Below are 9,731 nucleotides of genomic sequence, written 5' to 3'. Positions count from 1 at the left end.
GAGATTTTATTTAGTGACATTTTTTGTCACTAAAACATTTAGTGATGGCTCTTGGGGTCTTTAGTGACAGACCTTGGGGCCTTTAGTGACGGAAATGTATGTCACTAAAAGTCTATTTTGTTGTAGCGTGTTTTATGCAGTAGACTCTCGGGTGCAAGGACTTATTTGGAGAAAAGACTATTTTGATGATAATTGGATTCATTTTGAAACAAATCTTTGACCTTTAATGATCTTTCAATAATTTGCCTAGAGTCATGATGAAGATTAATTATCTTCCTATGATTGTGAGAGTCAAGGTAAACTGTATTATCAAGACTATTATGGGTCCTGCCGAACAAGGTCGGATTAGTTTAAAGACGATTGGGGTGTGAAAATTATTTTGTAGTCTCGTCGAACGAGGTCGAGCCAGTAATGTGGATAAGGTATCTCTTATAGTATAATGAGTCTATGTCATAGTGCATACTTACATTTATATTTATACTATATATATTGTGTGTTTATGTCTTCAACCCAATTTATGTTTCAGATTTTAATTCCTTTTAACATGGGCAATCAACATTGGGTTCTTTGAGAGGTGTACATTCATGCAAAGGAGATCAGGTTATACAATTCCACTATGACCACAACGAATGCAAATAAAGACATCGTGGATCTAATATAAATTGTTAACTTGTTCAATAATGTTGTTTGTTTGCTCAATATACACTCATGTTAGGTAGATGTCGGATTTCAAGTATATTATTTTACAGAGCAATTTAGCTATGCCGTTAATTTAATATGTACATGTCTGTGTTTTTTATAATGAAATTATTATATGTATGATTGTTGTATATTTATGTTAATGTAATTGAAGTACTTAGATAAAGAAAAACAACTCAGTTTCTCTCAGGTAATATATAGTTTTGTTGGGTGTTTGAAATGTAAGTTAATTAGTTATTTGTTAATAACCTTTTAAGGCGAATATAACATATATAAGGATGTTGATAATAAAAGACTACAAGGCTTTAGATAAGAAAACGAAAGAAAAATAGGCAAACAAAGATGCAGAGACAAACATGTGAGTGACATAGACTACTAATGAGGTAGAGCCGATGGTATATAATGAGGAAACTACTCTTGAAGAAATGTGGAAAAACAATTTATATGAATTGTTGTGTACTTTAACATATGTATGATGGTTTTTTACCCAATATAGGAGTTATATATTGTGTGTTGTTAACATTTTCGTTCATGTTAATGTATGCATAAGAAGGGTGTGATATGCCAAAATGATCAATGAATGTGTGAACGAAATGCGTTTGAATATATGAGCAAGTGACAGATAAAGTACATCTTGAGTGATTGTATCAATAAACAAAATTTGTAAGATAATTTTGGCTTAATTTTTTAGCAAAAACTAAAGAGGTTTGCATATTTGAAGTATGTGGATCTCAAGATATTCATGCACATATTAATAGTCAATCTTATGAGGTTTGCATGTTGTCTGCGTGAAGGTTTGACATCCGCAAAGGTACGATGCAAATCTGCCAAGCTCAAACTTTTAAATTCTGAAAAGTTCACACAAAGGTTGCAAATATTAAAAGATCTGCACATTTCATATGCGAATCTCCTATATTGAGATTCAAGAAAGCCATGTTTGCAAACTTTTTATTTGAATATTGTCATGTGCGTGAAATAGTCATGTGAAACTAATAGTTATTTAGATGTTACAACCTTTAGACAATGTACATATCTATTGTGAGAACAAATGCATGTTCACTTGTGTGAAGGGTAAAAATGTCCTAAAAAGGTCGAGACTAGACAATTTTGAGTACTAGGAGGATTTTGACAAATTAGTAGGCATTTTTTTAAATGCACAAATCTAGAAAGACAATATGATCATTTTGTATTTTTTAAGCCCATCAAAACAAACCTGCTTACTCGTTGCCAACACGTGATCCAAAACTTGATTTCTATTAAACAAATCATTTGAATTCCATCTATAAGTTTACATATGCAACAACAACCATAAGTAAATAACGTAATTTTTTTTTACCTACAAGTGATATAGCAACACACGTTACACACATGCACAGCAAACTCTTCTCCGATTGCTACATGTTTTTTTACATCTTACGAATCAAGAGATACATAGACGGGCCCCACCCAGGCTCCTCTCACCTGGTTAGGAGTGGGTGCAATTCTTCAATTGCTTTGTATCTGAATATCAAAGTGTGCGTGCCATGAATAAGCGATAGAGGCAAGTAGTCTGGGTGGGGCCAGGGCCCAAACACGGGGTTTCCCACCTTTTCTCTTTTTTTGGCTTGGCCAAGGGGAAACCTCTCCCCTCATCACTGACCGTATATTGGCTGGTAAAACCCTTGAGGTCCTCTCTGCCCACCGCGAGCAGGTTGTATGTTCCCCTCGCGAACACGGGGCCGCATGTTCGGGGGGTCCGAATGAGTGCCATGTTGGCACTCACTTGGGAGTTATGTACGGAGGAATATCTTGGGATCCGCAATATTCCTTCGTACACACCCAAACTGACGAATGAGTGCCAACGTGGCACTCATTCGGACCCCCGAACACGTGGTCCCGTGTTCCACGGGGAACATACACCACCCTCTCCTGCCCACCTGAGAGTACACGCATCTTCGACCTTGCAGCAAGGGACACTCACATTAAGTTTGTCTCCTCAACTTGGTGAAATTCACAAGTATCCCTTACCAGTTGAGCAGAGCCCCCAAGGGGGGTTGGCGTAGTGGGATGGAACCTTTGGCTGTTAGAGGGGCAGCCAAGGTTTGATTCCGATGGGTGTCACCTTTTTGTGCAAGCCAAGGCATAGCATAGGCCCCGGAGGTGGGGTCATAGCCTCAGAGTTTTATATGTTGCTGGCACGACTATGGCAGGCTGAGCCAGTGCTGTCAGGTCTTTGTGCCGAAGGCAGTTTCTTTGGGTTATAAATAAATAAAAAAAAATCGGCTTGCAGTTATCTATCTTGGCTGAGGTCCCTATGGGATTGGGGGCATGCCTGCAAATCCTGAGACATCCCACACACCTGATTTCCCCATTATAATAAAATGAAAAAAAGAGCTACAGACATTACTTAAATGGTTAAAAACATATTCGTCAGATTCACTTATTGTGTTTCATAATTGGTTTTTCAAGAGTTTCAAACATCAACGGAATTCCCCAAATTTAGTGATAGAAAAGAATATTGTGTTTCTGTCAAAACCACAAAGTTAGATTCTTAATGAACAAATTGTTAAATCGAATTTCGGATCACGCAGTTTCACAATCAACATCATGACATAAAGCAGAAAATACAGCAGTATTGAAATCATGATTGACAGTCGATCGAAACAAGAACATGGAGTAAGCATGATAGTTTTCGCATAAAACCAAAATTCAGACAACAGCATATGCACAAACATATGCACAGAACACAATAAAAACAAGAAGAGCATGTTAATACTATGTAAAAGACTAAGGTGTACGAAAGTACTTTCCTTACAAACCGAAGTTGCAGAAGATTCACCCCTACATACAGTGCAAACAGGGTCCGACGTCCTTCCCCCAGGATACAATAGCCTCGACGATCAGACCGGTGCACTCCGACGTATCGTCCTTCGAAGACAATTAACCTCTACGAACCGAATGTATGGTAGTCATCCCAACCTCTTGTTCTTATGAACAAGTGTAAGAGTTTACATGTAGGTTATAAAGCCTACAACGAACTCAAACATCGTCAATATGGGACTATTCCACGTCATCAAAACCAAACTTTTTCCAAAAAGGAAAAACAACCTACGTTTCTTCTTATGAATTCTCTCTCCCCTCCCTTCTTACACCTAACACAAATAATGTTGAATGCATATGTGCGGTTAGACTGATCATGTATAGCTGGTGCGGGGTATAAAGGTAAATTTATGCTAGGTCAACGTTTTCCCTTGCCCACACTTAAAAAAATGAATATTAGTGAATATATTTTTATATATAATATTAAAATTAAAGACCTCCAAGAATTTTGTTATTTAAAATTCATATCTTCATCTTTCCTAAAAATGTGTGTTTTATCATATGCATGCCCATGTTACGTATAACTAACCTGGAAACCAAATCAAGGTCAGTTTTTCTGGGCCTGGACCCCATAAGAACTCAGGATAAAGGCCCAGAAGTACTGGAGTGGATCAAGTCCAGGCCAGTGCATAAGGTCCAGTCCTGATTTTTTCCAGCTGGACCATACCTTGTTTATCATATCCAGTGAGTTGTGGACCATTGCCTCATTGGGGGTGGGTCCATTAAGTGGCCCGGTTCTTGTTGAGGGTTCCTCAACATCAAAAGAAAAAAAGTAAGAGTTGTGGACCAAGCTTTGTGCTGATACGACCCAGGCCATAGTTCAACCCAATTGTCAGCCTGATTCAACTGTCTTGGCATCTGACCCATTAGGGTGCACCTAAAACTGCTCAGACTATTATCACAACTATTGCCGATATTTTGAAAATATCTTGATTTTATCATGTTATTATAAAATCTAATATACTTACTGCAAAAAATAACATGATATGAAATTGACACATTTTTATTGATATTAACACGATAAAAACAGTTCTTTGGTAATTTTTATATTATTTATTTTCTTAATTCTGTATATTTTTCATTCTCATATATGCTGTTATTTTCTGAAGATTCCCACAAAAACCAAGAAATCGGATTTTTTTTTAGATTTTCCTTGTTGAGATCTTCCTGAGAATGAGATTTGTGATCATGTCTCAGATAACATGTAGCTATGTTCAGGTTCGGTTATGTTGGCTTGAGATAATGAAATCGGAACCCCAATCATATTTTTTGAAAAGCATTGAAAAAATATATTTATTTTTTTATGAGGAGAAACCTTCATCGAGAACCAGGTCACGTAACGGGCCTGCCTCCTTAAGAGGTAAAACTCCAGGTTGAGGACAAAACCACTCAACCATGATAAAGCAACTGCGGCCTGATGCATCGATCCAGGGCCTTCAGCTTGACACAAGACCCCACTGACCACATGAGTGACCACTGCGGTGGTCATTGAAAGCATATTTATTTACCAACGGGGGCTCCCCTTGTTTGGTAGGAGCTGCTAGTGCACGTCACCATGTGTTGGGACGTTGCAAGTTCAAAACCCAATGGTACTATGTGTAACTGGTGGGGGGTCTGCGTAACCCCAGCTTTCTTATAAAAAAATTATTTATTTAAATAAAAATACATGTAAAAGTTCCCTAGATCCAATATCCAACAAAAGTCATAATATGTACCAACCAGCTCCACCCAAATAATATTCGAATCAACACTTTTATGTGCTTACCCTGATATTCGGTTACCGTTTCCATCAGATGCCCAACACAGACCCGACTCTTGGACAGCCTTAGCCCACAACTTCTGATTTTGGATCCAGACATGTGGGCCAGACCCGAAGACGAGAAATTCGAGAGATTTGAAAGTACACACGAGGAATGGTGAAGACATTGATGTTGCCCGTCTTGCTGGCCGACACGATGGGCCTCACAGTGCCACGTGGCTGATCCTTAATTTGGAAGTTATTACAAGTTTACCAAACATCTCGGACGAATTCGGGTCAAACTATCATCAAAGCCAAATTACCAATACACCCCTTATCTTCATATTTTAACATTAAATAAAACCCTTTATTAGCCTAAAAAAAACTTTTTTTCCTAATTAAAAAAGAAGAAACAGAAACCTACGAAATACAAAACTTACGATAGTGGATTTTTGGTGTTTTTTTTGAAATTCTGACCCATAGATGTGTTGGATTGATTTACTAGAAATTGACACTTGGATCATGCATTTTGGATGAAAAAATGGTCCTTGGAGCCTAAAAATTTATGAAAATTGTAAGTTGTTGATTTTTGAAACTTTATAAAAAACTATACATACATCCAAATCAAATGGTCCAAGAAGTGATTCCTATAAAATCAAGCATATAGATCACATCTGTACCAGATTTCAAAAAAATATCAATAATTCATGAAAACCTAATAGCATATTTCATTTAGTAGGTTTTGTATTTTGTAGGTTTCCATTATTTCCGATTAAAAGAGTTACCTCTTACTGCCCTAGAGCCTCATGTCAAAGGGTTGGATATTAACAAACATCCTACCCAAATTCAACTCTGATTAGTGAGATTCAATAAATGAAGGTAACACCCACTCATGTTTCCTCATCTTATATATATATATATATATATATAAAGAAGAAAACTAATGGCATGATCCTAAATGGACCTAACTTTGCTTTGTTAAATTATTCGCAAACTAGCTTCACACGCCATGCATATTCTATCTAAGTTATTCTTTCTTTGCTTGGACCTTGGACTGGCCACCTCTAGCTCTAATATATGTGTCTATCAAATTTGTTTTCTTTGTGATTTGTAAATCTAGATCAATGTATTTTTTGGCCTTATCTTATCGTAGTTTTACCAGTTTTGGTTGCAAGATGAGCTCATGTGGATACTTATATAAATTGTGTCAATTTAGAAACGAAAAAAAACCCTTCTTCGAAACTTTGGATACATTGCTTTATAAGATGTCTTATAAATTAGGTTAGAAGTATAAGCCTAAGTGAGTTGGGGTGATGTCATGTATCTTATTCTTTTTCTTCAGTAGGGTCTCTTTAAGATGAGACCTACTTACAATGTCAATATGAACAAATTACTTGAGGACTTGACAGAGACCGTGGAGCATGTGGCACACATGCTTGCATTTGACCCAACATTGTCTCTATGCCAATTAGGCAATTTGATATGTGTGGAGGCAAGTAGCCCTATTGAGAGACAAGGTAAATAACAACTTTCGTTAGTAGCCTTCAAAATAGGATTGGCTACGTGAACTTTGGTCTTAAACAATCAATGTATCCTATATTGGTACTGTATGTTTATGTACTAAGTGAACAAAACTTTTCTTATTCTCATAATGGTAACTAGCATAAGCGCATTATATTAAGGCTAGACATCTAGTACATCTTTCAATATGGTCCCAAATAACATATTAGTAAATGTGGATGTATTGCATAAAAGTTAGAATTTGCTAAACAAGTTTTTTGTAAATCTTATTTTAAATACACATTTGTAATTATTATATTTATTAAATTTGATTTTAGTATATTTAAAATCTCTATAACTTTTAAAATTATATTTTAATTAGAAATACTACCTAACGAAAGATGTCCTTGTCAATTAAAAAAGTTTAGTTGAAGGTTGGAATTAACTGAGATTCATTTTCTTAATGAAAGACTAAAGTCCCATACTTTATAAATAGAGGGTCTCACCCAAGGAAAGAGCAATGGCAAAAAAATTTTGTGTAGCCTTGTGTCATGTAGCCAAGAAGCAAGTTTTGTTCCACCCCCATTAAATGTGCTCTTAAACCTAAGGTGGATATAAAAGCCTGAGTTCGATTCTATTTTGATGATGGTTCAAGTTAAAGTAAGTTGATCAATTTTTGTGTCTTATTTTTTCTTTTCTTTTTTTAATCAACATGAATCTGAGAGTCTTTTGTTGATGAAAAATATGCATTTTCTTTTCCTCTTTCTTAGTATTGTTATTAATGTATATATATCATTTATTCAAATTTATATTTAGATCTCATACATATATTTGGATCAGATCATACCCAAAATTGGATAGCACTTAACATAGTAAGCTTGCATAAGCCATAAAATTGCAACCATACATCCTAATTCAATGATTTTTAATGTGTTGAAAAGGTTATTCAATTATTTAAACTATAGTTTTTTAAGCCAAAAGCAAATTTCTCTTTTATCATGTTCAAAATTGCATAAAAATCAAATGATTTATGTTTTGGCGGATTGGGTTGCTTATTTAGATAAGTTTGATATGATTTAAAACCATATTTATGATTTTATTATTATTATTATTATATGTTTTTAATTAATTGCTAGCATCTATTATTTAAAATTTAATTTATTTATAAAAAAACTTAGATATTTTAATTGATTATTTATGATCATATATACTAATTTAGAACATTGATTTGGTCATGAAAATTTCATTAGCATATTTAAATTGACATGCAATATGGATAATGTATAGAAGTGTATAGCTATTTTTTTTATTATGATTATTTTAAATAAATAAAATATATAAAAAAATTTAGATAATTTCATTACGTGGATATGTCATACTTGATTAATAATATTTTTTATAGTATTTGAATTTTGTAAAGTTTATAAGTTAATTTTTTAGATCCTATCTTATCACGTTTTTCAACATAAACATCACACACATAGTCAAAAATATTGTTGAGATTTCTTTTATGATGAAAAAAATTATTGCTGAAGACTGGGTTGCTTAACTGGCCCACCCTTGTGTAGTAGAACCGTGGATGAGCACACAACTACCCTGCCTAAAGTTTGCCATCCATGATAAATATGTGGACACAACACACAACGTTGTGCCAAGAGGGTCAGATCCAGCGTCTCCCACTTAACACCGTCACACCTATCCCGTTGGCTTATGCTCAATTAAGAGTTTTTTAAAACCGTAGATGTTATTATAGGGCCATGAAAATTTGCACAATATCAAGTGATTTTCAAAATAGTCATATTTGCACACTAATTTATATATTTAATAAATTTTCCTATATTTATTTTATTTATTTAAATTCTAAATTTTATATAAACTGAGTTCAAAGTTTTTTTTAAAAAATCTCGTGGGCTTTTCCATTTCCAGAAACATATCCTTATTTTGGTTTGTGTTTCAAAAAAAATAATAATAATTGGGAACAATAATTAATATAATACCTTAATCAAGTTCAAGTAATGGGTCATTGAACAAAATTCTTATTTGAATCATGAGAATGCTATGATTGAATTTGATCAATTGATAGAGAACATATTTTTGTTTTATCTCATTTAGGTAATGTAATGAATTTTGGGTTATTGTTATTACATTTATCTCAATGGTAGGCATATATATGGTATATTTCAAATAGACTTAGATAGGAATTGAAACCTTTTATTTGTTTTTTTTAATCTTATTTATCATTTTATCAACGGGAGGTACTTTTTGAACGAAGCCTAGATACTTCATTTTATTGTTCAAGTGTGCTAATGCTAAAAAGAGAAATTAGATGAATTGTATCGGATTATTTTGTATATATTTATGTATACATGGTAAGTATCCCAAATAGAAGTTGCTAATTGAAAATACAATTACAAAGATTTCATTACAAGTTGTAATAAATAGAATAGAGTAATGCATAATGCAACTATTTACTACAATTCCATTACTATTCTTAATTCCAGTATTTTATTTAAGTATCATTTAATTTAAGTATCTTATTTAATCTTAAATATCCAAACCTAGATCCTTATTTAGATTTCTGCTCTCTCCTATTTATTCTACCCCGAATCTGAGTGAAACAAAAGAATGAGCCTCTTCCATCGTGTAGACCCCATATACTAACTGTCCTAGTTTTGCAGCATTCAATACATGTTCTTAAAATACAAAAAATCACAGAATGAGATTTGTATATACGATTAAAATCAAACTTTACAAATAAATTGGTTCCTTGTGGCTCAGATTTGTGCTTCTGATGAAGCTGAACCCGAAGGTCCATAAGGGTCCAAGTCAGCATCGAGTGGAAGCTGACTCATTGAACCATTTCAGTGTGATCAGACCCACAATCGATCAAGTGGGTCAACCATAAAAAAAACAGCTTTTGCTTATGGCATAGCTT

This window comes from Nuphar pumila, chromosome 4 (genome assembly GCF_984573655.1).
Source record: "Nuphar pumila chromosome 4, dmNupPumi1.hap1.1, whole genome shotgun sequence".
In the NCBI taxonomy this organism is placed as follows: Eukaryota; Viridiplantae; Streptophyta; class Magnoliopsida; order Nymphaeales; family Nymphaeaceae; genus Nuphar; species Nuphar pumila.
Note: the sequence above shows the minus strand (reverse complement) of the source record.